General features: G+C 45.4%; 5 non-coding genes across 5 annotated transcripts; all 5 read right to left on the reverse strand.

The window, feature by feature from the left end:
• Positions 1-3,246: 3,246 nt before the first annotated feature.
• On the reverse strand, positions 3,247-3,360 carry LOC140308293 (U5 spliceosomal RNA). Its single transcript, XR_011916253.1, has one exon. It is a non-coding gene; the product is annotated as a U5 spliceosomal RNA (small nuclear RNA).
• A 411-nt stretch (positions 3,361-3,771) lies between these two features.
• Positions 3,772-3,962, reverse strand: LOC140307961 (U2 spliceosomal RNA). Its single transcript, XR_011915979.1, has one exon. It is a non-coding gene; the product is annotated as a U2 spliceosomal RNA (small nuclear RNA).
• Positions 3,963-4,492: 530 nt separating this feature from the next.
• LOC140308356 (U5 spliceosomal RNA) lies at positions 4,493-4,605 on the reverse strand. The gene has a single exon (XR_011916310.1). It is a non-coding gene; the product is annotated as a U5 spliceosomal RNA (small nuclear RNA).
• Positions 4,606-5,016: 411 nt separating this feature from the next.
• Positions 5,017-5,207, reverse strand: LOC140307966 (U2 spliceosomal RNA). Its single transcript, XR_011915984.1, has one exon. It is a non-coding gene; the product is annotated as a U2 spliceosomal RNA (small nuclear RNA).
• Positions 5,208-5,492: 285 nt separating this feature from the next.
• LOC140308162 (U5 spliceosomal RNA) lies at positions 5,493-5,606 on the reverse strand. The gene has a single exon (XR_011916134.1). It is a non-coding gene; the product is annotated as a U5 spliceosomal RNA (small nuclear RNA).
• Between the last annotated feature and the right edge of the window lie 21,206 nt (positions 5,607-26,812).

Genomic DNA, 26,812 nt, shown 5'->3' on the forward strand with positions numbered 1-26,812 from the left:
TTGCATCCGAAGACCTCCGCCCCCACTTTTGTTGATATTTAGTCGGTCATTCGCACCTTACCCGCTTTTGGCAAACTATGGCCTTCTTGCAGCCAAACACCTCTGATCTCACTTTTGATGATGTAAGGTTGGGCATTCAGACCTTGCTTCACCTGCTTTTCACCAAATATAGTCGGACATTCACACCTTCTTGCAGCCGAACACTTCCGCTCCACCTTTTAGTGTTCTATCACACCTTTTTTTCACCGCATTTTATAGATTATGGTTGGAAATTCTCAACCAATCTATCCGAAGACCTCTCCTCCCGCTTTTGTTAATATATTTGAACTTTAGTCAGACATTCACACCTTCTTGCAGCTGAACCACCTCCGCTCCCTGTTTTGATCATGTATGGTCTGGCAATACTACTTTTTTTACCCGTTTGTGAGTAATTATGGCTGGACATTCACACCTACTTTCAGCAGAACACCACCTCTCTCGCTTTTGATGATGTATGGACCGGCATTCTTACCTTTTCTAACACATTTTTCAGCAATTATGGTCGGAGATTCACACCTACTCACAGACAAACAACTCCGCTCCCGCATTTGATGGTGTATAGTCGGGCATTCTCACCCTTTCTCATCAGCTTTTTGCAAATTATGATCTGACATTAACACCTGCTTTTGATGATGTATGGTTGGGTATTCGCACCTTTTTTTTACCCATTTTTAAGGAATTATGGGTGGACATTCACACCTTCTTGCAGCTGAACACCTCCTCTCCCACTTATGATCATGTGCGGTTTGATTTTCGAAATTTTTACTTTAATTTTTTCTAGCAATTATTGATGGACATTCAGACCTTCTTGCAGCTGAACATCTCCGCTCCCGCTTTTGATCATACATTGTCGGACATTCATACCTTGTCTTACCAGATTTTTACAAACTTTAGTTGAACATTCACACCTTCTTGCAGCTGAACACCTCCGCTCCCACTTTTGATGGTGTAAAGTCGGGCTTTTGAGCCTTTTCTTACCCGGTTTTTAGAAATTATGGTTAGACATTCAGACCTTGCAGCCGAACACCTCCGCTCCCTCTTTTGATTATACATTGTCGGGCATTCGCACCTTGTCTTACCCGCTTTTTACAAACTATAGTCAGACATTCACACGTTGCAGCTGAACACCTCCGCTCCCGCTTTTGATGGTGTAAAGTCGGGCTTTTGAGCCTTTTCTTACCCGGTTTTTAGAAATTATGGTTGGACATTCAGACCTTGCAGCCGAACACCTCCGCTCCCTCTTTTGATTATACATTGTCGGGCATTCGCACCTTGTCTTACCCGCTTTTTACAAACTATAGTCAGACATTCACACGTTGCAGCTGAACCACCTCCGCTCCCTGTTTTGATCATGTATGGTCTGGCAATACTACCTTTTCTTACCCGTTTGTGAGTAATTATGGCTGGACATTCACACCTACTTTCAGCAGAACACCACCTCTCTCGCTTTTGATGATGTATGGACCGGCATTCTTACCTTTTCTAACACATTTTTCAGCAATTATGGTCGCAGATTCACACCTACTCACAGACAAACAACTTCGCTACCGCATTTGATGGTGTATAGTCGGGCATTCTCACCCTTTCTCATCAGCTTTTTGCAAATCATGATCTGACATTCACACCTACTTGCAGTCGAAAAGCTCTGCTCCCGCTTTTGATTATGTTTGGTTGGATATTCGAACCTTTTCTTAACTGCTTTTTACAAACTTTGTTCGGAGGTTCACGTCTTCTTGAAGCCGAAAACCTCCGCTCCCTCTTTTGATCATACATTGTTGGGCATTCGCACCTTGTCTTACGCGCTTTTTACAAACTTTAGTCAGAAATTCACACCTTGCAGCTGAACCACCTCCGCTCCCTGTTTTGATCATGTATTGTCTGGCAATACTACCATTTCTTACCCGTTTGTGAGTAATCTTCTAAAAGGTCATACCTGTCATTTTTTCCATTGAAACCATAAATATTTAAGAGGTTAAAGTCTTGCCCCATAAAATTCAAGTGTGCTAAAAGTGCCCGTCCGTCTCGCACCAGAACATGCGGATTTTTAATTAGAATGGCCACACCATCATTTTTAATTTGATTTGAGCCACTCCATATCGATAAATTGGGCCACATTTCCTCCCATTGTCTATGGTTTTTCAAAAAAGGTAGTCCACATTCTTGTATTAAAAACACATCTGATTTTATGGAGTCTAAGAAGGATATAATACTCTGGGCTCTTGTCTTTGATTTCACACTTCTCACATTTAGTGTTGAGAAGGTGAGAACCATTAAAAGGATAAAGGAAAGTAGGTATGTCATTTTCGTTTTTCTAAGTTATCAAAACAAATTACACACTCAGGTTAATTCTTGGGAAACTAGCTCTCCTTTTCGGACTCTCGTGTTGGCCTCTGATGCAATGTTGCATTTAACTTTGAGTCCCTGGGGGTTGATTGCAGAGCTAAAGGGAATCAGAGGACAACTCAGATGCCGTCCTCCTCGGCTGTTGACCTTCGGGGAGGTGAGTACCTTCACTAGACTCACCTGTCTGCTCTTCCTCCTCATTTAGCTTAGCTCCACCCTCTGCCTGTGAATTCTCACAGACTTCAGCACTGAGTGGTGAGGCCTCTACAGGCCCCTCTCCTTTTTGCTCCTCACTTCCAATCCAAGCTTTTAGCGGGAAGTTTGAATTTATTGGGTCAACCTCTTCACTTTGTTCACCAACTGCCACCTCTGGTCCTTCTCTTTGTTGGCTTGACTGTGGCTTTACCGTCTTTAATTTGTTGGCAAAAGATTTAGGGCAATCTCAGAAGAGGTGATTTAATTCTCCACAGAGATTACATTTCCTGCCATTTGGACACTCTCCAAAAGTGTCCCCAATTTCTCTGCACTTCCCACATATCACCTTGGTACAAGCCTCAACCAGGTGCCCATGCTCACCACACTTGCGGCAGAGCTTGGGCTGCCCCTGGTACTGGATGTAACCTCGGTTTTCGAGGTGGCCAGAGTGTCACTTTGCATCTCCGCCCACCCGCTGCACTGAGCACTCTTCAGCCCTTTTAAATGGTATAACTTTGCACTCCCGCACGCTCCAGCGAGCACCATTCAAGCAACAACTTTGCACTCCAGCTTCAAACATCGGCACAGTCGCAACAAGTAAGGCAACTCTACTCAGAGAAGTCACTCTGCACAGTAACAAGATTTCTTTTGCACAGACAGAAAGGGCTTCACCCGCAAAGGTAAAGCCTGCCAAAAATAGCAACAACTCATTAGTGCTGCTCTCCACGGAAGTCTTTAGTAAAAGGCGAAAGACTTGTACATTATGAAGAGAAACCAGAGTACGATTATCTGTCACTGCGGGAGCAGGGCATCAGGCTAGTTGGCATAGCCACCTTCCCCATGGTGAGCTTTGCTTGGTTGAGACGCTTGCTCCCCCTCCTTGCTCCTCGGCTGACCAAGTAGGAAAAATCGGGCCCTATTCGATGGCTGCCTTGTCTTTTACTCTGTGCAAAAGACAAGGCAGCCACAAACACCACGGGAACACCGTATTGAGGCTTTGTTCTGACCGCTCATTCAGTGTCGCGTTTCTTTCAAGCAATTCTCCCGGTTAGCCCGCACTCGGCTCGCCCCCAGAGCTGTGTTAAAGTCTACTTCGCATTCACTCTCTTTTCTCAGCAGACTAAAAGAAAGTTTCATCTTGGGCTCCCTAAAACTTCCATCCTGCACCACTGTTTGCTTTTTCACAAGAGCAGAGAAGAGCGCACCGTTCCCAGCGGCACTGCAGTACCGGGTCGATGCTTGGAGTGAACGGAGCAAGCTCCTTTTTCAACTCCTATTGCTAAAAATCCATTTAATATGCAGTCCTCGTACAAAGGCCATATCAGATATTAAACTGATAAGAACAGGTACTACACTTGATCTTAGCCAAAAGGCCGAGAAGCGATAACTGTCCACTGGTTCACGTCCGAGGGCCCTTCCTGGCACAATGCGCACTTGTAGCGGTGTTCTTTTTATGGCCATAGGTGGCCAGAGTGTCACTTTGCACCTCCGCCCACCCGCTGCACTGAGCACTCTTCAGCCCTTTTAAATGGTATAACTTTGCACTCCCGCACGCTCCAGCAAGCACCATCCAAGCAACAACGTTGCACTCCAGCTTCAAACATCGGCACAGTCGCAACAAGTAAGGCGACTCTACTCAGAGAAGTCACTCTGCACAGTAACAAGATTTCTTTTGCACAGACGGAAAGGGCTTCACCCGCAAAGGCAGTGTTTCTCAATTCCGGTCCTCATGACCCACTGCCCTGCATGTTTTCAATGTTTCCCTCCTCCACCACACCTGATTCAAATGAATGGCTCCTTATCAGGCCACTGCAGAGCTTGATGATGAGCTGATCATTTGAATCAGGTGTGGTGGAGGAGGGAAACATTGAAAACATGCAGGGCAGTGGGTCATGAGGACCGGAATTGAGAAACACTGCGCAAAGGTAAAGCCTGCCAAAAATAGAAACAACTCATTAGTGCTGCTTTCCACGGAAGTCTTTAGTAAAAGGCGAAAGACTTGTACGTTATGAAGAGAAACCAGAGTACGATTATCCGTCACTGCGGGAGCAGGGCATCAGGCTAGTTGGCATAGCCACCTTCCCCATGGTGAGCTTTGCTTGGTTGAGACGCTTGCTCCCCCTCCATGATCCTCGACTGACCAAGTAGGAAAAATCGGGCCCTATTCGATGGCTGCCTTGTCTTTTACTCTGTGCAAAAGACAAGGCAGCCACAAACACCACGGGAACACTGTATTGAGGCTTTGTTCTGACCGCTCATTCAGTGTCGCGTTTCTTTCAAGTAATTCTCCCGGTTAGCCCGCACTCGGCTTGCCCCCAGAGCTGTGTTAAAGTCTACTTCGCATTCACTCTCTTTTCTCAGCAGACTAAAAGAAAGTTTCATCTTGGGCTCCCTGAAACTTCCATCCTGCACCACTGTTTGCTTTTTCACAAGAGCAGAGAAGAGCGCACCGTTCCCAGCGGCACTGCAGTACCGAGTCGATGCTTGGAGTGAACGGAGCAAGCTCCTTTTTCAACTCCTATTGCTAAAAATCAATTTAATATGTAGTCCTCGTACAAAGGCCATATCAGATATTAAACTGATAAGAACAGGTACTACACTTGATCTTAGCCAAAAGGCCGAGAAGTGATATCTGTCCACTGGTTCACGTCCAAGGGCCCTTCCTGGCACAATGCGCACTTGTAGCGGTGTTCTTTTTATGGCCATAGGTGGCCAGAGTGTCACTTTGCACCTCCGCCCACCCGCTGCACTGAGCACTCTTCAGCCCTTTTAAATGGTATAACTTTGCACTCCCGCACGCTCCAGCAAGCACCATCCAAGCAACATCGGCACAGTTGCAACAAGTAAGGCGACTCTACTCAGAGAAGTCACTCTGCACAGTAACAAGATTTCTTTTGCACAGACGGAAAGGGCTTCACCCGCAAAGGTAAAGCCTGCCAAAAATAGAAACAACTCATTAGTGCTGCTTTCCACGGAAGTCTTTAGTAAAAGGCGAAAGACTTGTACGTTATGAAGAGAAACCAGAGTACGATTATCCATCACTGCGGGAGCAGGGCATCAGGCTAGTTGGCATAGCCACCTTCCCCATGGTGAGCTTTGCTTGGTTGAGACGCTTGCTCCCCCCCTTGCTCCTCGGCTGACCAAGTAGGAACAATCGGGCCCTATTCGATGGCTGCCTTGTCTTTTACTCTGTGCAAAAGACAAGGCAGCAACAAAAACACCACGGGAAAACCGTATTGAGGCTTTGTTCTGACCGCTCATTCGGTGTCGCGTTTCTTTCAAGCAATTCTCCCGGTTAGCCCACACTCGGCTCGCTCCTAGAGCCGTGTTAAAGTCTACTTCTCATTCATTCTTGTTTCTCAGCAGACTCTTGGGATTTTATCTATAAAATGAATTCCTTCACTCAAACTATGTTAAAACTGCTTTGTCCTTCATATTTACCATGTCTAGAAAGATTTAAACAAAAAAAACAACGTTGTACTTTGCAGTAAAAGACAGAGCAAATCTAAAGTTTCATGAATCCGAGAATAAGCTTACTTTCATGAGTTCTTCACGATTTGGGATTTTGCTATAAAATGAATTCCTTCACTCAAACTAAATCGCTAATCTGTTACATGTAAGGCAGATGTCAAATTCACCGAAATAGGATCTAAGGGTATTCGGCCAATCGAGCTGTAGCAGCTTCGGTAAAAGAGTATAAGTTGAAGAGTTTGTGAATAAAGGTGTGCGCACACATAGTGAGCTGTAGGAAAATAGGCAGGGAGCAATGCCGGCTGGGGTATATGTTCTTGTATGTTGTCTGACTGTTTGATTTGAATGTGTTGTGTAAGTGTCCCGTTGAATGTTACATGTTTGGGCTTTGACACGCTTCACTGTGGTTGTTAACTGTGTGGTGTGTCCTGAAATGTTATATGTTTGGGCTGTGTGACATGCTTAATGCTTGTCAGTAGCTACCCACTTATTCATATATAGCAACTGACAACATAAGAAGTCCGGACATACTTTGATAGTAGTTGTAGAAGTATCCTTATTGATAATAGATAAACTAATTCATAGTGATAGAACAGTAGATGAACAGGTGCCTGCACATGTCTCACGAAAATAAAATGGGTGTATGATTGCTGACGGCAGAGCAATACTGCCAAACTTATGAGTTCTTGTGGCAAACTTGATTCAGTGTCTTGACGTGTATACGCTGTTTCGCTGACTTGATTGTCACAAGAAACAAAGTGTGTTTGATAAGATCCGACCATTTTATTACGGGAGGATCAGTATCAGTATTCGGCTGCAAGTAGGTGTGAATGTCCAACCATAATTTGTAAAAAGCGGGTAAGAAAAGGTTCTCATGCCCGACTATACATTAACAAAAGCGGGAGGAGAGGTCTTCGGATGAGAGTGGGTGAGAATTTCCAACCATAATCTATAAAATGCGGTGAAGAAAAAGGTGTGAATGCTACATAGAACACTCAAAAGTGGAGCGGAAGTGTTCGGCTGCAAGAAGGTGTGAATGTCCGACTATATTTGGTGAAAAGTAGGTGAAGCAAGGTCTGAATGCCCAACCTTACATCATCAAAAGCGAGATCAGGTGTTTGGCTGCAAGAAGGCCATAGTTTGCCAAAAGCGGGTAAGGTGCGAATGACCGACTAAATATCAACAAAAGTGGGGGCGGAGGTCTTCGGATGCAAGTGGGTGTGAATATCCCACCATACAAGTATGGTGGAGAGGAAGCTGTGAATGGCCGACCATAGTAAAAAGCGGGTGAGAAAAGGTGCGAATGTCCACCATTATACACCATCAAAACAGGGAGCGGAGGTGTTTGGCTGCGACAAGGTGTGAATGTCCACCCATAATTAATGAAAAGCGGGCAACAAGTAGGTTTGAATGCCCAACCATACATCATCAAAATAAGGAGCGGAGGTGTTCCGTTGTAAGAAGTTATGAATGTCCGACCATAGTTGGTAAAAAGCGGGTAAGAAAAGGTTAAAATACCCGACTGTACACAATCAATAGCGGGAGCGGAGTTGTTCGGCTACTAAAAGGTGTGAAAGTCCGACCAAGTTTTGTAAAAAGCGGGTAAGAAAAGGTTCGAATGCCCGACAATTTATGATCAAAAGAGGGAGCGGAGTTGTTCAGCTGCAAGAAGGTCTGAATGTCCATCAATAATTGCTAGAAAAAATTAAAGTAAAAATTTTGAAAATCAAACCGCACATGATCATAAGTGGGAGAGGAGGTGTTCAGCTGCAAGAAGGTGTGAATGTCCACCCATAATTACTGAAAAATGGGTAAAAAAAAGGTGCGAATACCCAACCATACATCATCAAAAGCAGCTGTGGATGTGTTCGGCTACAAGAGGGTTTGAACGTCCAACCAAAGTTTGTAAAAAGCAGTTAAGAAAAGTTTCGAATATCCAACCAAACATAATCAAAAGCGGGAGCAGAACTGTTCGACTGCAAGTAAGTGTGAATGTCAGATCATAATTTGCAAAACAACAACTATACACCATCAAATGCGGGAGCGGAGTTGTTCGTCTGTTAGTAGGTGTGAATCTCCGACCATAATTGCTGAAAAATGTGTTAGAAAAGGTAAGAATGCCGGTCCATACATCATCAAAAGCGAGAGAGGTGGTGTTCTGCTGAAAGTAGGTGTGAATGTCCAGCCATAATTACTCACAAACAGGTAAGAAAATGTAGTATTGCCAGATCATACATGATCAAAACAGGGAGCGGAGGTGGTTCAGCTGCAAGAAGGTGTGAATGTCCGACTAAAGTTCAAATATATTCACAAAAGCGGGAGGAGAGGTCTTCGGATGAGAGTGGTTGAGAATTTCCAACCATAATCCATAAAATGCGGTGAAAAAAAGGTGTGATAGAACACTAAAAGGTGGAGCAGACGTGTTCCGCTGTAAGAAGGTGTGAATGTCCGACCATAGTTTGTAAAAAGCGGGTAAGAAAAGGTTAAAATACCCGACTGTACACCACCAATAGCGGGAGCAGGGTTGTTCGGGTACAAGAAGGTGTGAAAGTCCACCCATGGTTTGTAAAAAGCGGGTAACAAAAGGTTCGAATGCCCGAATATATACTATCAAAAGCGGAAGCGGAGGTGTTCGGCTGCAAGAAGGTGTGAACGTCCGACCAAAGTTTGTAAAAAGCAGTTAAGAAAAGGTTCGAATATCCAACCAAACAAAATCAAAAGCGGGAGCAGAGCTGTTCGACTGCAAGTAGGTGTGAATGTCCAGCCATAATTACTCACAACCGGGTAAGAAAAGGTAGTATTGCCAGACCATACATAATCAAAACAGGGAGCAGAGGTGGTTCAGCTGCAACGTGTGAATGTCTGACTATAGTTTGCAAAAAGCGGGTAAGACAAGGTGCGAATAACCGACAATGTATGATCAAAAGAGGGAGCGGAGGTGTTCGGCTGCAAGGTCTGAATGTCCAACCATAATTTCTAAAAACCAGGTAAGAAAAGGCTCGAAAGCCCGACTATACACCATCAAAAGCGGAAGCGGAGGTGTTCGGCTTCAAGAAGACGTGTACCTCCGAACAAAGTTTGTAAAAAGCAGTTAAGAAAAGGTTCGAATATCCAACCAAACATAATCAAAAGCGGGAGCAGAGCTGTTCGACTGCAAGTAGGTGTGAATGTCAGATCATAATTTGCAAAAAGCTGATGAGAAAGGGTGAGAATGCCCGACTATACACCATCAAATGCGGTAGCGGAGTTGTTCGGCTTTGAGTAGGTGTGAATGTCCAGCCAAAATTACTCACAAACGGGTAAGAAAAGGTAGTATTGCCAGACCATACATGATCAAAACAGGGAGCGGAGGTGGTTCAGCTGCAAGAAGGTCTGAATGTCCGACTAAAGTTTGTAAAAAGCGCGTAAGACAAGGTGCGAATGCCAGACAATGTATGATCAAAAGAGGGAGCGGAGGTGTTAGGTTGCAAGAAGGTCTGAATGTCCAACCATAATTTGTAAAAACCGGGAAGAAAAGGCTCGAAAGCCCTACTATACACCATCAAAAGCGCGAGCAGAGGGGTTCAGCTGCAAGAAGGTCTGAATGTCCATCAACAATTTCTTTAAAACATGAAAGAAAATTTTCGAATATCAAACCGCACATGATCATAAGCGGGAGAGGATGTTTTCAGCTGCAAGACGGTGTGAATGTCCACCCATAATTCCTGAAAAATGGGTAAAAAAAGGTGCGAATGCCCAACCATACATTATCAAAAGCAGCTGTGAATATCAGATCATAATTTGCAAAAAGCTGATGAGAAAGAGTGAGAATGCCCGACTATACACCATCAAATGCGGGAACGGAGGTGTTCGGCTCTGAGTAGGTGGGAATGTCCGACCATAATTGCTGAAAAATGTGTTAGAAAAGGTAAGAATGCCGGTCCATACATCATCAAAAGCGAGAGAGGTGGTGTTCTGCTGAAAGTAGGTGTGAATGTCCAGCCATAATTACTCACAAACGGGTAAGAAAAGGTAGTATTGCCAGACCATACATAATCAAAACAGGGAGCGGAGGTGATTCAGCTGCAAGAAGGTCTGAATGTCCGAGCATAGTTTGTAAAAAGCGGGTAAGAAAAGGTTTGAATGCCCGAAAATACACCATCAAAAGAGGGAGCGGACGTGTTCCGCTGTAAGAAGGTGTGAATGTCCGACCAGAGCTGGTAAAAAGCAGGTAAGAAAAGGTTAAAAAACCCAACTGTACACAATCGATAGCGGGAGCAGATGTGTTCGGCTACAAGAAGTTGTGACAGTCCGACCATGGTTTTATAAAAAGCGGGTAAGAAAGGGTGCGAATGCCCGACAATGTATGATCAAAAGAGGCAGCGGAGGCTTTCGGCTACAAGAAGGTTTGAATGTCCGACCATAGTTTGTAAAAAGCGGGTAAGAAAAGGTTCGCATGCCCGACTATACACCATCAAAAGCGGAAGCGGAGGTGTTCCGCTGTAAGACGGTGTGAATGTCCGACCATAGTTGGTAAAAAGCGGGTAAGAAAAGGTTAAACTACCCGACTGTACACAATAAATAGCGGGAGTGGAGTTGTTCGGCTGCAAGAAGGTGTGAACGTCCGACCAAAGTTTGTAAAAAGCAGTTAAGAAAAGGTTCGAATATCCAACCAAACAAAATCAAAAGCGGGAGCAGAGCTGTTCGACTGCAAGTAGGTGTGAATGTCCAGCCATAATTACTCACAAACGGGTAAGAAAAGCTAGTATTGCCAGACCATACATAATCAAAACAGGGAGCAGAGGTGGTTCAGCTGCAACGTGTGAATGTCTGACTATAGTTTGTAAAAAGCGGGTAAGACAAGGTGCGAATAACCGACAATGTATGATCAAAAGAGGGAGCGGAGGTGTTCGGCTGCGAGGTCTGAATGTCCAACCATAATTTCTAAAAACCAGGTAAGAAAAGGCTCGAAAGCCCGACTATACACCATCAAAAGCGGAAGCGGAGGTGTTCGGCTTCAAGAAGACGTGTACCTCCGAACAAAGTTTGTAAAAAGCAGTGAAGAAAAGGTTCAAATATCCAACCAAACATAATCAAAAGCGGGAGCAGAGCTGTTCGACTGCAAGTAGGTGTGAATGTCAGATCATAATTTGCAAAAAGCTGATGAGAAAGGGTGAGAATGCCCGACTATACACCATCAAATGCGGTAGCGGAGTTGTTCGGCTTTGAGTAGGTGTGAATGTCCAGCCAAAATTACTCACAAACGGGTAAGAAAAGGTAGTATTGCCAGACCATACATGATCAAAACAGGGAGCGGAGGTGGTTCAGCTGCAAGAAGGTCTGAATGTCCGACTAAAGTTTGTAAAAAGCGCGTAAGACAAGGTGCGAATGCCAGACAATGTATGATCAAAAGAGGGAGCGGAGGTGTTAGGTTGCAAGAAGGTCTGAATGTCCAACCATAATTTGTAAAAACCGGGAAGAAAAGGCTCGAAAGCCCTACTATACACCATCAAAAGCGCGAGCAGAGGGGTTCAGCTGCAAGAAGGTCTGAATGTCCATCAATAATTTCTTTAAAACATGAAAGAAAATTTTCGAATATCAAACCGCACATGATCATAAGCGGGAGAGGATGTTTTCAGCTGCAAGACGGTGTGAATATCCACCCATAATTCCTGAAAAATGGGTAAAAAAAGGTGCGAATGCCCAACCATACATTATCAAAAGCAGCTGTGAATATCAGATCATAATTTGCAAAAAGCTGATGAGAAAGAGTGAGAATGCCCGACTATACACCATCAAATGCGGGAGCGGAGGTGTTCGGCTCTGAGTAGGTGGGAATGTCCGACCATAATTGCTGAAAAATGTGTTAGAAAAGGTAAGAATGCCGGTCCATACATCATCAAAAGCGAGAGAGGTGGTGTTCTGCTGAAAGTAGGTGTGAATGTCCAGCCATAATTACTCACAAACGGGTAAGAAAAGGTAGTATTGCCAGACCATACATGATCAAAACAGGGAGAGGAGGTGGTTCAGCTGCAAGAAGGTGTGAATGTCCGACTAAAGTTCAAATATATTAACAAAAGCGGGAGGAGAGGTCTTCGGATGACAATGGTTGAGAATTTCCAACCATAATCTATAAAATGCGGTGAAAAAAAGGTGTGATAGAACACTAAAAGGTGGAGCGGAAGTGTTCGGCTGCAAGAAGGTGTGAATGTCCGACTATATTTGGTGAAAAGCAGGTGAAGCAAGGTCTGATTGTCCAACCTTACATCATCAAAAACGAGATCAGTGGTGTTTGGCTGCAAGAAGGCCATAGTTTGCCAAAAGCGGGTAAGGTGCGAATGACCGACTAAATATCAACAAAAGTGGGGGCGGAGGTCTTCGGATGCAAGTGGGTGTGAATCTTCCACCATACAAGTATGGTGGAGAGGAAGCTGTGAATCGCTGACCATAGTTTGCAAAAAGCGGTTGAGAAAAGGTGCGAATGTCCAACCATACATGATCAAAACAGGGAGCGGAGGTGTTTGGCTGCGACAAGGTGTGAATGTCCACCCATAATTAATGAAAAGCGGGCAAGAAGTAGGTTCGAATGCCCAACCACACATCATCAAAAGCAGGAGTGGATGTGTTCGGCTACAAGAAGGTTTGAATGTCCGAGCATAGTTTGTAAAAAGCGGGTAAGAAAAGGTTCGAATGCCCAAACATATACCATCAAAAGAGGGAGCGGACGTGTTCCGCTTTAAGAAGGTGTGAATGTCCGACCAGAGTTGGTAAGAAGCGGGTAAGAAAACGTTAAAAAACCTGACTGTACACAATCAATAGTGGGAGCGGATGTGTTCAGCTACAAGAAGGTGTGACAGTCCGACCATGGTTTGTAAAAAGCGGGTAAGAAAAGTTGCAAATGCCCGACAATGTATGATCAAAAGAGGGAGCGGAGCTTTTCGGCTACAAGAAGGATTGAATGTCCGACCATAGTTTGTAAAAAGCGGGTAAGAAAATGTTCGAATGCCCGACTATACACCATCAAAAGCGGAAGCGGAGGTGTTCCGCTGTAAGACGGTGTGAATGTCCAACCATAGTTGGTAAAAAGCGGGTAAGAAAAGGTTAAACTACCCGACTGTACACAATCAATAGCGTGAGTGGAGTTGTTCGGCTACAAGAAGGTGTGAAAGTTCGACCATGGTTTGTAAAAAGCGGGTAAGAAAAGGTTCGAATTCCCGAATATATACCATCAAAAGCGGAAGCGGAGGTGTTCGGTTGCAAGAAGGTTTGAACGTCCGACCAAAGTTTGTAAAAAGCAGTTAAGAAAAGCGTCGAATATCCAACCAAACAAAATCAAAAGCGGGAGCAGAGCTGTTCGACTGCAAGTAGGTGTGAATGTCCAGCCATAATTACTCACAAACGGGTAAGAAAAGCTAGTATTGCCAGACCATACATGATCAAAACAGGGAGCGGAGGTGGTTCAGCTGCAACGTGTGAATGTCTGACTATAGTTTGTAACAAGCGGGTAAGACAAGGTGCGAATGCCCAACAATGTATGATCAAAAGAGGGAGCGGAGGTGTTCGGCTACAAGAAGGTGTGAAAGTCCGACCATGGTTTGTAAAAAGCAGGTAAGAAAAGGTTTGAATGCCCGAACATACACCATCAAAAGAGGGAGCGGACGTGTTCCGCTGTAAGAAGGTGTGAATGTCCGACCATAGTTGGTAAAAAGCGGGTAAGAAAAGGTTAAAATACCCGACTGTACACAATCAATAGCGGGAGCAGAGTTGTTCGGCTACAAGAAGGTGTGAAAGTCCACCCATGGTATGTAAAAAGCGGGTAAGAAAAGGTTCGAATGCCCAAATATGTACCATCAAAAGCGGAAGCAGAGGTGTTCGACTGCAAGTAGGTGTGAATATCAGATCATATGCAAAAAGTTGATGAGAAAGGGTGAGAATGCCTGACTAAACACCATCAAATGCGGGAGCGGAAGTGTTTGGCTGTGAGTAGGTGTGAATGTCCGACCATAATTGCTGAAAAATGTGTTAGAAAAGGTAAGAATGCTGGACCATACATCATCAAAAGCGGGAGAGGTGGTGTTCGGCTGCAAGAAGGTGTGAAAGTCCGACCATGGTTTGTAAAAAGCGGGTAAGAAAAGGTTTGAATGCCCGAATATACACCATCAAAAGTGGAAGCGGAATTGTTCGGCTGCAAGAAGGTGTGAACGTCCGACCAGTTTGTAAAAAGCAGTGAAAAGCGAGAAAAAGCTTTTCGTTAGTTTTGCATGATTTGGGATTTTGCTTATAAAATGCATTCCTTCACTCAAACTATGTTAAAACTGATTTGTCCTTCATATTTACCTTGTCTAGAAAGATTTAAACAAAAAAAAAACCCCAACGTACTTTGCAGTAAAAGAAAGAGCAAATCTAAGATCTAAAAGTTTCAGGAATCCGAGTATAAGCTTGCTTTCATGAGTTCTTCACGATTTCGGATTTTGCTACAAAATGAATTGCTTTGCTCAAACCAAGTTAAACCTGCTTTGTCCTTCCATATTTATCAATGTCGAGATAGATTTAAACAAAACAAAGAAAACACGTTGTACTTTGCAATATAACAAATAGCAACACTGAAGGATCAGGAATCCGAGAATAAGCTTTTCATGTGTTGTGCATGTTTTGAGATTTTGTTTTAAAATGAATTCCTTCACTCAAACTATGTTAAAACTGCTTTGACATTGATAAATATGAAGACAAAGCAATTTTAACTTGGTTTGAGCAAAGCAATTCATTTTATAGGAAAATCCCAAATCATGCAGAACGTATGAAAATAAGCTTATTCTCGGATTCCTGTTCCTTCAGTGTTGCTCTTTCTTCTACTGCAATATACAATGTTGTTCTTTGTTGAAGTCGATCTAGACATTGATAAATATGAAGTTAAAAGCAGTTTTAAAATAGTTTGAGTGAAGGAATTCATTTTATAGCAAAATCCCAAATCATGCAGAACGTATGAAAAGAAGCTTATTCTCGGATTCCTGTTCCTTCAGTGTCTCTCTTTCTTCTACTGCAATATACAATGTTGTTCTTTGTTGAAGTCGATCTAGACATTGATAAATATGAAGGACAAAGAAGTTTTCACTTGGTTTGAGTGAAGGAATTCATTTTATACATAAAATCCCAAATCATGCAGAACGTATGAAAGTAAGCTTATTCTCGGATTCCTGTTCCTTCAGTGTTGCTCTTTCTACTACTGCAATATACAATGTTGTTCTTTGTTGAAGTCGATCTAGACATTGATAAATATGAAGGTAAAAGCAGTTTTAACATAGTTTGAGTGAAGGAATTCATTTTATAGCAAAATCCCAAATCATGCAGAACGTATGAAAATAAGCTTATTCTCGGATTCCTGATCCTTCAGTGTCTCTCTTTCTTCTACTGCAAAATCTAATGTTGTTCTTTGTTGAAGTCGATCTAGACATTGATAAATATGAAGGTAAAAGCCGTTTTACCATAGTTTGATTGAAGGAATGCATTTTATAAGCAAAATCCCAAATCATGCAGAACTCATGAAAAGCTTTTTCTCGGATTTCTGAACCTTTCTTTCTTTTACTGCAAAATACTACGTTGTTTTTTGTTCAAATCTATCTAGACATTTATAAATACCAGCCGAACATCTCTGCTGCCGCTTTTGATAATTTATGGTTTGGTATTCTTACCTTTTCTTACCCGTTTGTGAGTAATTATGGCTGGATATTCACACCTTCTTGCAGCCGAACACCACCTCTCCCGCTTTTGATGATGTATGGGCTGGCATTCTTACCTTTTCTAACACATTTTTCAGCAACTAGGGTGGAACATTCACACCTACTCACAGACAAACACCTCCGCTCTCGCATTTGATGGTGTATAGTAGGGCATTCTCACCCTTTCTCATCAGCTTTTTGCAAATTATGATCTGACATTCACACCTACTGCTTTTTACAAACTATGGTCAGACATTCACACCGTCTTACAGTGCAACACCTCCGCTCCCGCTTTTGATGGTGTATAGTCGGGCATTCAAACCTTTCTTACCCACTTTTTACAAACTTTGGTCGGACATTCAGACCTTCTTGTAGCCGAAAACCTCCGCTCCCTCTTTTGATCATACATTGTCGGGCATTCGCACCTTTTCTTACCCGCTTTTTACAAACCATGGTGAGACTTTCACACCTTCTTGTAGCCGAACACATCCGCTCCCGCTATTGATTGTGTACAGTCGGATATTTGAACCTTTTCTTACCTTCTTTTTACCAACTATGGTTGGGCATTCACACCTACTTACAGCGGAACACGTCCGGTCTGTCTTTTGATGGTGTATGTTCGGGCATTCGAAGCTTTTCTTACCCGCTTTTTACAAACTATGCTCGGACATTCAAACCTTCTTGTTGCCGAACACATCCACTCCTGCTTTTGATGATGTATGGTTGGGCATTGGAACCTACTTGTTGCCCGCTATTCATTAATTATGGGTGGACATTAAAACCTTGTCGCAGCCAAACACGTCCGCTCCCTGTTTTGATCATGTATGGTTGGACATTCGCACCTTTTCTCACCCGCTTTTTGCAAACAATGGTCAGCAATTCATAGCTTCCTCTCCACCATACTTGTATGGTGGAATATTCACACCCACTTGCATCCGAAGACCTCCGCCCCCACTTTTGTTGATATTTAGTCGGTCATTCGCACCTTACCCGCTTTTGGCAAACTATGGCCTTCTTGCAGCCAAACACCTCTGATCTCGCTTTTGATGATGTAAGGTTGGGCATTCAGACCTTGCTTCACATGCTTTTCACCAAATATAGTCGGACATTCACACCTTCTTGCAGCCGAACACTTCCGCTCCACCTTTTAGTGTTCTATAACACCTTTTTTTCACCGCATTTTATAGATTATGGTTGGAAATTCTCAAACACTCTCATCCGAAGACTTCTCCTCTCGCTTTTGTTAATATATTTGAACTTTAGTCGGACATTCACACCTTCTTGCAGCTGAACCACCTCCGCTCCCTGTTTTGATCATGTATGGTCTGGCAATACTACCTTTTCTTACCCGTTTGTGAGTAATTATGGCTGGACATTCACACCTACTTTCAGCAGAACACCACTTCTCTCGCTTTTGATGATGTATGGACCGGCATTCTTACCTTTTCTAACACATTTTTCAGCAATTATGGTCGGAGATTCACACCTACTCACAGACGAACAACTCCGCTCCCGCATTTGATGGTGTATAGTTGGGCATTCTCACCCTTTCTCATCAGCTTTTTGCAAATTATGATCTGACATCCCTCCCTCCTGAGCTGTCACCTTATCGTGGTGGGGGAGTTTGCGTGCCCCAATGAGTCCGGGAGCTATGTTGCTCGGGGCTTTAAGCCCCTGGTAGGGTCACCCAAGGCAAGCAGATCCTAGATGAGGGACCAGACAAAGAACAGCTCAAAAGACCCCTTATGATGAACAAAAAATTTGGACCTCGTGATCCCTTGCCCGGATATGGGACACCGGGGCCTCCCCCCGGAGCCAGGCCCGGGGGTGGGGCCCGGCAGCGGGCGCCTGGTGGCCGGGTCTGTGCCCATGGGGCTCGGTCGGGCATAGCCCGAAATGATGACGTGGGTCCCCCTTCCGACGGGCTCACCACCCGTGGGAGGGGCCAAGGGGGTCGGGTGCGATGTGAGCTGGGTAGCGGCCGAAGGCAGAGGCCTTGGCGGTCTGATCCTCGGCTACTGAAGCTAGCTCTTGGGACGTGGAATGTCACCTCTCTGTTGGGGAAGGAGCCGGAGCTGGTGCGCGACGCTGAGCGGTTCCGGCTAGATATAGTCGGACTCACCTCGACGCACGGCTTGGGCTCTGGAACCAGTCCTCTTGAGAGGGGTTGGACTCTCTTCCACTCTGGAGTTGCCCGTGGTGAGAGGCGCAGAGCAGGTGTGGGCATACTTATTGCCCCCCGGCTGTGTGCCAGTACATTGGGGTTTACCCCAGTGAACGAGAGGGTAGCCTCCCTCCGCCTTCGGGTGGGGGGACGAGTCCTGACTGTTGTTTGTGCCTATGCGCCAAACAGCAGTTCAGAGTACCCACCCTTTTTGGAGTCTCTGGGGGAGGCACTGGAGAATGCTCCTACCGGAGACTCCCTCGTTCTGCTGGGGGACTTCAATGCTCACGTGGGCAATGACAGTGAGACCTGGAGGGGTGTGATTGGGAGGAACGGCCCCCCCGATCTGAACCAGAGTGGTGTTATGTTGTTGGACTTCTGTGCTGGTCATGGACTGTCCATAACGAACACCATGTTCAGACATAAGGGTGTCCATATGTGCACTTGGCACCAGGACACCCTTGGCCGCAGTTCGATGATCGACTTTGTGGTTGTATCATCGGACTTGCGGCCGTATGTCCTGGACACTCGGGTGAAGAGAGGGGCGGAGCTGTCAACTGATCACCACCTGGTGGTGAGTTGGCTCCGCTGGTGGGGGAGGATGCCGATCAGACCTGGCAGGCCCAAACGTATTGTGAGGGTCTGCTGGGAGCGTTTGTCAGAATCCCCCGTCAGAAGGAGCTTTAACTCCCACCTCCGGCAGAGCTTCAACCATATCCCGGGGGAGGTGGGGGACATTGAGTCCGAATGGGCCATGTTCCGTGACTCCATTGCCGAGGCAGCTGATCGGAGTTGTGGCCGTAAGGTGGTCGGTGCCTGTCGTGGCGGCAACCCTCGAACCTGCTGGTGGACACCAGTGGTGAGGGAAGCCGTCAAGCTGAAGAAGGAGTCCTATCGGGCCTTTTTGGCCAGTGGGACCCTGGAAGCAGCTGATAGGTACCGACAGGCCAGACGGGCTGCGGCTTCGGCGGTTGCTGAGAAAAAAACTCGGGCCTGGGAGGAGTTCGGTGAGACCATGGAGAACGATTTCCGGACGGCCTCGAAGAGATTCTGGTCCACCATCCGGCGTCTCAGGGGGGGGAAGCGGCTCACAGTCAACACTGTTTACAGTGGGGACGGGGCTTTGCTGACCTCAACTAGGGATGTTGTGAGTCGGTGGGGGGAGTACTTCGAGGAACTCCTCAATCCTACCAACACGTGCTCGGAAGAGGCAGAGTCGGAGAGCTCGGAGACGGGGCCTCCCATTTCTGGGGCTGAGGTTGCCGAGGTGGTCAAAAAGCTCCTCGGTGGCAAGGCCCCGGGGGTGGATGAGGTCCGTCCTGAGTTTCTCAAGGCTCTGGATGTTGTAGGGCTGTCTTGGCTGACACGCCTCTGCAGCATCGCGTGGACATCGGGGACAGTGCCTCTGGACTGGCAGATTGGGGTGGTGGTCCCCCTCTTTAAAAAGGGGGACCGGAGGGTGTGTTCCAACTATAGGGGTATCACACTCCTCAGCCTCCCTGGTAAGGTCTATTCGGGGGTATTGGAGAGGAAGATCCGTCGGATAATCGAGCCTCGGATTCAGGAGATGCAGTGTGGCTTTCGTCCTGGCCGTGGAACAGTGGACCAGCTCTATACCCTCGGCAGGATCCTGGAGGGTGCATGGGAGTTCGCTCAACCAGTCTACATGTGTTTTGTGGACTTGGAGAAAGCGTTCGACCGTGTCCCTCGTGGAGTCCTGTGGGGGGTGCTCCGGGAATATGGAGTGCCGGACCCCTTGATAGGGTCCGTTCGGTCTCTGTATGACCGGTGCCAGAGTTTGGTCCGCATTGCCGGCAGTAAGTCGGATACGTTTCCGGTGAGAGTTGGACTCCGTCAGGGCTGCCCTTTGTCACCGATTCTGTTCCTAACTTTTATGGACAGAATTTCTAGGCGCAGCCAGGGCGTTGAGGGTGTCCGATTTGGCGACCTCAGAATCGGGTCTCTGCTTTTTGCAGATGATGTGGTTCTGTTAGCGTCGTCAGGCCGTGACCTTCAGCTCTCACTGGAGCGATTCGCAGCCGAGTGTGAAGCGGCTGGGATGAGAATCAGCACCTCCAAATCCGAGACTATGGTTCTCAGCCGGAAAAGGGTGGAATGCTCTCTCCGGGTCGGGAATGAGATCCTTCCCCAAGTGGAGGAGTTCAAGTATCTCGGGGTCTTGTTCACGAGTGAGGGACGAATGGAGCGGGAGATTGACGGGCGGATCGGTGCGGCGTCTGCAGTGTTGCGGGCTCTGCACCGACCCGTCGTTGTGAAGAGGGAGCTGAGCCAGAAGGCGAAGCTCTCTACTTACTGGTCAATCTACGTTCCCATCCTCACCTATGGTCACGAGTTGTGGGTAGTGACCGAAAGAACAAGATCGCGAATACAAGCGGCCGAAATGGGTTTCCTCCGCAGGGTGTCTGGGCTCTCCCTTAGAGATAGGGTGAGAAGCTCAGTCATCCGGGAGGGGCTCGGAGTAGAACCGCTGCTCCTCCGCATTGAGAGGAGTCAGATGAGGTGGCTCGGGCATCTGGTTAGGATGCCCCCTGGGCGCCTCCCTGGGGAGGTGTTCCGGGCACGTCCCACTGGGAGGAGACCCCGGGGAAGACCCAGGACACGCTGGAGAGACTATGTCTCTCGGCTGGCCTGGGAACGCCTCGGGGTCCCCCCGGAAGAGCTGGAGGAAGTGGCCGGGGACAGAGACGTCTGGGTTTCTCTGCTCAAGCTGCTGCCCCCGCGACCCGACCCCCGGATAAGCGGCAGATGATGGATGGATGGATGGATCTGACATCCACACCTACTTGCAGTCGAACAGTTCTGCTCCCGCTTTTGATTATGTTTGGTTGGATATTCGAACCTTTTCTTAACTGCTTTTTACAAACTTTGGTTGGACGTTCACACCTTCTTGTAGCCGAACACATCTACAGCTGCTTTTGATGATGTATGGTTGGGCATTCGCACCATTTTTTTCCCCTTTTTTCAGGAATTATGGGTGGATATTCACATCTTCTTGCAGCGGAACACCTCCTCTCCCACTTATGATCATGTGCGGTTTGATTTTCGAAATTTTTACTTTCATGTTTTCTAGCAATTATTGATGGACATTCAGACCTTCTTGCAGCTGAACACCTCCGCTCCCGCTTTTGATCATACATTGTTGGGCATTCGCACCTTGTCTTACCAGATTTTTACAAACTTTAGTCGAACATTCACACCTTCTTGCAGCTGAACACCTCCGCTCCCGCTTTTGATGGTGTAAAGTCGGGCTTTCGAGCCTTTTCTTACCCGGTTTTTAGAAATTATGGCTGGACATTCAGACCTTGCAGCCAAACACCTCCGCTCCCTCTTTTGATCATACATGGCAAATGGATTTAATTTTAACAAGTCAGGGGTGAAACTGTTCACCTCCAACATATTTTATTTCCTACGTCATCCATCTGTGCTCGGGGCCAAGGCTGAGATAAACAAGGAGTTATCTCATAGAGAGGAACAAACAAATCCCAGCAGAAACCTTGAGGAGGAACTCCATCTGCCCCCACCCAAGAGGAACTTTGGAAAGGAGAGACATCAGAGGCAAGAAGAGAGGTCTTTATTTGCCCCAAACCCTCTCAACAGCACTAATGACCAGGACCAGGGACCAGGACCAGGACCTTCCCCAGCCCCCCAAACCCCTGACAGGTCATTGTGCTCCTCACCCTCCCTTTCTCCCTCCTCCTCCCCTCACCTGAAATTCACTGAGGAGATGATGGAACGGGTCAATGCTGGGCTTAGATCTACCCCCCAGCCCAATCCCTTTTTATCCCCCATAAACCCCCCACCAAAGCGGCCAAAGGTTCCCCGCCGAGCCCCGCCCCTACTAGAGCAGCCGAAGCGACGGAGCCCAGCCCCACCCCCTTCTGTCCCTTCACGCTGCCACCATGTACTGTCTCCGCAGTCTGATGTGTGATGTGTGAGGGGTCCAGGCTGTGTGAATTCTGACAGTCGTGACTTTTCCCAGGACAAGCTGGGACCCTGTTTATTAGAAGATCTTAAAATTTCTGTACTTTTAGGTGACAGAAGGAGAAATGTGACCCAGTCAAAACACAGAGAGTTGCACTCAAAAAGATCTTTAAATAAAGTAAACATACCTTGTGTGCCACAGACTGCACCCAAACACGAGGGGGCAAATAATACCTCTAAAACACTTAAGTTGGCTTTATTAAATGTTAGGTCTTTAGCTGGGAAAACATTCTTAATTGATGATTTTATCACTGAGCACACCCTGGATTTTATGTTTTTAACTGAAACTTGGTTGGAACAAAATAACAGTGCTGCTGTTCTTATTGAGTCAACCCCTCCTGGTTACAGTTTTATCAGCGAGGCCAGAGTGAGCAGGAGAGGAGGAGGGGTCGCAGTCTTATTCAATGAATCCTTTCAATGTAAGCAGTTATCTCCTGGAAGTTTTCAGTCCTTTGAATATATGGCTATACAGGTGAAGGCCTCACCCAGTGTCCTGTTTCTGAATATTTACAGGCCCCCTAAATACTGTTCAGATTTTTCTGAAGACCTCAGTGAACTGCTGTCTATGATCTGTGTTGATTTTGACTGTATAATTATTGTTGGTGATTTTAACATCCATATGGACAATCCTCAGGACAGAGGGACTAAAGACCTGAGTAACACTCTGGACAACTTTGGGCTGACTCAGCATATAACAGAGCATACGCACAATAGGGGGCACACTCTAGACTTAGTGATCTCCAAGGGTCTAAGCATTTCAAAGATTACTGTGTCTGATGTGGGCCTGTCTGACCATTCCTGTGTTTTCTTTGAGAGTACGATTTCAGTGCACACAAATGTCTCAACAGCAGTGATCTCAAAACTGAAAACAGTAGTAAGATCTTTAACCAGGTTTTCTCCTTAGCACCTGCCCTGTCTGGGGGTTCAGTCAGTGAGCTCGTCAGTAGCTTTAATACTAAAATGTTAAATGTTAAGGATACTATTGCTCCCATTAAGGTGAAGGTTATCTCTGGAAGGAAGAAGTCTCCATGGCGAAATTCCACACTGGTGAAAAATGGGAAAAGAGTGTGTCGGAAAGCTGAGCGCCGATGGAGAAAAACAAATCTCCAGGTTCATTATGACATCTATAAAGAGAAACTTCACTCTTATAATTTACAACTGAGGAATGCAAGGAAATCCTACTTCCCTGACATCATCACCAAAAACAGTCATAATGCTCGGGCCTTATTTGCTACAGTTGACAGGCTAACAAACCCTCCTGTGTCAGTGGCAAATGAACTCCATTCCACCATGGCCTGCAATGACTTTGCCAAATTCTTCATAGACAAAGTCCAAAATATTAGACAAGCAGTTGGTACATCAGCAGCAGGTTCAGCATATGTACTGTGTCCACCGAAAACCGGTTTAAACACCATGACACTATTTCAACCCATTAACAGTAAAGACCTGGAGGACATCTTACGTCACCTGAAGTCCTCCTCTTGCTGTTTAGACATCCTACCAACAGGTTTTTTCAAAGGGGTCTCAAAGACTTTGGAGTCAGACCTGTTACTGATTGTGAACCTGTCCTTAACGTCAGTGTGTGTTTCCAGAGCCACTAAAAACAGCTGTAATTAAACCTCTGCTGAAAAAGGACAATCTTGATAAGACGCAAATGAACAACTACAGGCCCATCTCAAATCTCCCATTTTTAAGTAAGATCATTGAAAAAGCGGTTTTTCAACAGCTTAATTACTTTTTAACACAAAATAACTGCTATGATACCTTCCAGTCAGGCTTTAGACAGCACCACAGCACTGAGACTGCTCTGACCAAAGTGTTTAATGACATATGTCTGAATACAGACAGTGGAAAAATGTCAGTCTTAGTTTTACTGGATCTCAGTGCTGCCTTTGATACAGTTGACCACAATATATTACTCAAACAACTGGAGAACTGGGCTGGTCTTTCCGGAACTGTACTAAACTGGTTCAAAACATACTTAGAGAACAGGAAGTACTTTGTGTCAATAGGTAACTTTACATCTGAGCAGACAAGAATCACAAGTTCCCCAAGGTTCCATCCTGGGACCTCTTCTGTTTAACATCTACATGCTCCCACTGGCACAGATTATAAAAAACAACCAAATAAACTACCATAGCTATGCAGATGACACACAGATGTATATAACAATGTCACCAGGAGACAGAGGGCCTGTACAGGCCCTTGGAAAATGCATTGAGGAGATTAATGACTGGATGTGCCACAACTTCCTCCAGCTAAACAAAAACAAAACTGAGGTAATTGTCTTTGGAGCCAAAGATAAACGATTGAAAGTCACCACAGAGCTTCAATCTATAAATCTAAAAACGACCAACCAGGCCAGAAATCTGGGTGTAGTGATGGACTCAGACCTAAATTTGGACAAACACATTAAGGCATTAACAAAGTCAGCCTACTATCACCTTAAGAATATATCAAGGCTAAAAGATCTGATGTCTCAGCAGGACCTGGAAAAACTAGTCCATGCATTCATCTTTAGTAGGCTTGATTATTGTAATAGCATCTTTACAGGTCTGCCTAAAAAGTCAGTTAGACAACTGCAGCTCATCCAGAACTCAGCTGCTCGAGTCCTCACTAAGACCAAAAAAGTGGAGCACATCACAGTCCAGCTCTCAAGTCTTTACACTGGCTGCCTGTCCATCAGAGGATAGACTTTAAAGTTCTGATGCTGGTCTATAAAGCTCTGAATGGTCAAGGACCAAAATACATCAGTGACCTCCTGACCCACTATGAACCTTCCAGACCCCTCAGGTCATCTGGATCCGGTATTTTATCAGTTCCCAGAGTCAAAACCAGACATGGAGAAGCTGCATTCAGCTTCTATGCTCCACATGTCTGGAACAAAGTCCCAGAAAGCCTCAGATCAGCTGAAACACTCAGTGTATTTAAGTCCAGGTTGAAGACACATCTATTTTCAGCTGCATTTGAATAAGCTTGAGTTTCAAAACGGAATCATGTTTTAACTATTGATTTTATCTTTCATATATATAATTTTTTCTGATTTTATCTATTGTTCTTATTTCCTTCTTTTGTTTAAATTTTAAATCATGCTTTTTATTTCTTCTGTTTTAATGTCTCTGTGAAGCACTTTGAATCACCTTGTTGTTGAATTGTGCTATACAAATATACTTGCCTTGTCTTGCCTTGCCTTACATTGTCGGGCATTCGCACCTTGTCTTACCCGCTTTTTACAAACTATAGTCAGACATCCACACCTTCTTGCAGCTGAACCACCTCCGCTTACTGTTTTGATCATGTATGGTCTGGCAATACTACCTTTTCTTACCCGTTTGTGAGTAATTATGGCTGGACATTCACACCTACTTTCAGCAGAACACCACCTCTCTCGCTTTTGATGATGTATGGACCGGCATTCTTACCTTTTCTAACACATTTTTCAGCAATTATGTTCGGAGATTCACACCTACTCACAGACGAACAACTCCGCTCCCGCATTTGATGGTGTATAGTCGGGCATTCTCACCCTTTCTCATCAGCTTTTTGCAAATTATGATCTGACATCCACACCTACTTGCAGTCGAACAGTTCTGCTCCCGCTTTTGATTATGTTTGGTTGGATATTCGAACCTTTTCTTAACTGCTTTTTACAAACTTTGGTTGGACGTTCACACCTTCTTGTAGCCGAACACATCCACAGCTGCTTTTGATGATGTATGGTTGGGCATTCGCACCTTTTTTTTACCCATTTTTCAGGAATTATGGGTGGATATTCACACCTTCTTGCAGCTGAACACCTCCTCTCCCACTTATGATCATGTGCGGTTTGATTTTAGAAATTTTTACTTTCATGTTTTCTAGCAATTATTGATGGACATTCACACCTTCTTGCAGCTGAACACCTCCTCTCCCACTTATGATCATGCGCGGTTTGATATTAGAAATTTTTACTTTCATGTTTTCTAGCAATTATTGATGGACATTCAGACCTTCTTTGCAGCTGAACACCTCCGCTCCCGCTTTTGATCATACATTGTCGGGCATTCATAACTTGTCTTACCAGATTTTTACAAACTTTAGTCGAACATTCACACCTTCTTGCAGCTGAACACCTCCGCTCCCGCTTTTGATGGTGTAAAGTCGGGCTTTCGAGCCTTTTCTTACCCGGTTTTTAGAAATTATGGTTGGATATTCAGACCTTGCAGCCGAACACCTCCGCTCCCTCTTTTGATCATACATTGTCGGGCATTCGCACCTTGTCTTACCCGCTTTTTACAAACTATAGTCAGACATTCACACGTTGCAGCTGAACCACCTCCGCTCCCTGTTTTGATCATGTATGGAGTGGCAATACTACCTTTTCTTACCCATTTGTGAGTAATTATGGCTGGACATTCACACCTACTTGCAGTCGAACAGCTCTGCTCCTGCTTTTGATTTTGTTTGGTTGGATATTCGAACCTTTTCTTAACTGCTTTTTACAAACTTTGGTCGGACGTTCACACCTTCTTGCAACCGAACACCTCCGCTTCCGCTTTTGATGGTATATATTCGGGAATTCGAACATTATCTTACCCGTTTTTTACAAACCATGGTCGGACTTTCACACCTTCTTGTAGCCGAACAACTCCACTCCCGCTATTGATTGTGTACAGTCGTGTAGTTTAACCTTTTCTTACCCGCTTTTTACCAACTATGGTCGGACATTCACACCGTCTACAGCGGAACACCTCCGCTTCCGCTTTTGATGGTGTATAGTCGGGCATTCGAACCTTTTCTTACCCGCTTTTTACAAACTATGGTCGGACATTCAAACCTTCTTGTAGCCGAAAAGCTCCGCTCCCTCTTTTGATCATACATTGTCGGGCATTTGCACCTTTTCTTACCCGCTTTTTACAAACCA

This window comes from Leuresthes tenuis, unplaced genomic scaffold (assembly GCF_036924035.1).
Source record: "Leuresthes tenuis unplaced genomic scaffold, fLeuTen1.0.hap1 SCAF_5, whole genome shotgun sequence".
In the NCBI taxonomy this organism is placed as follows: domain Eukaryota; kingdom Metazoa; phylum Chordata; class Actinopteri; order Atheriniformes; family Atherinopsidae; genus Leuresthes; species Leuresthes tenuis.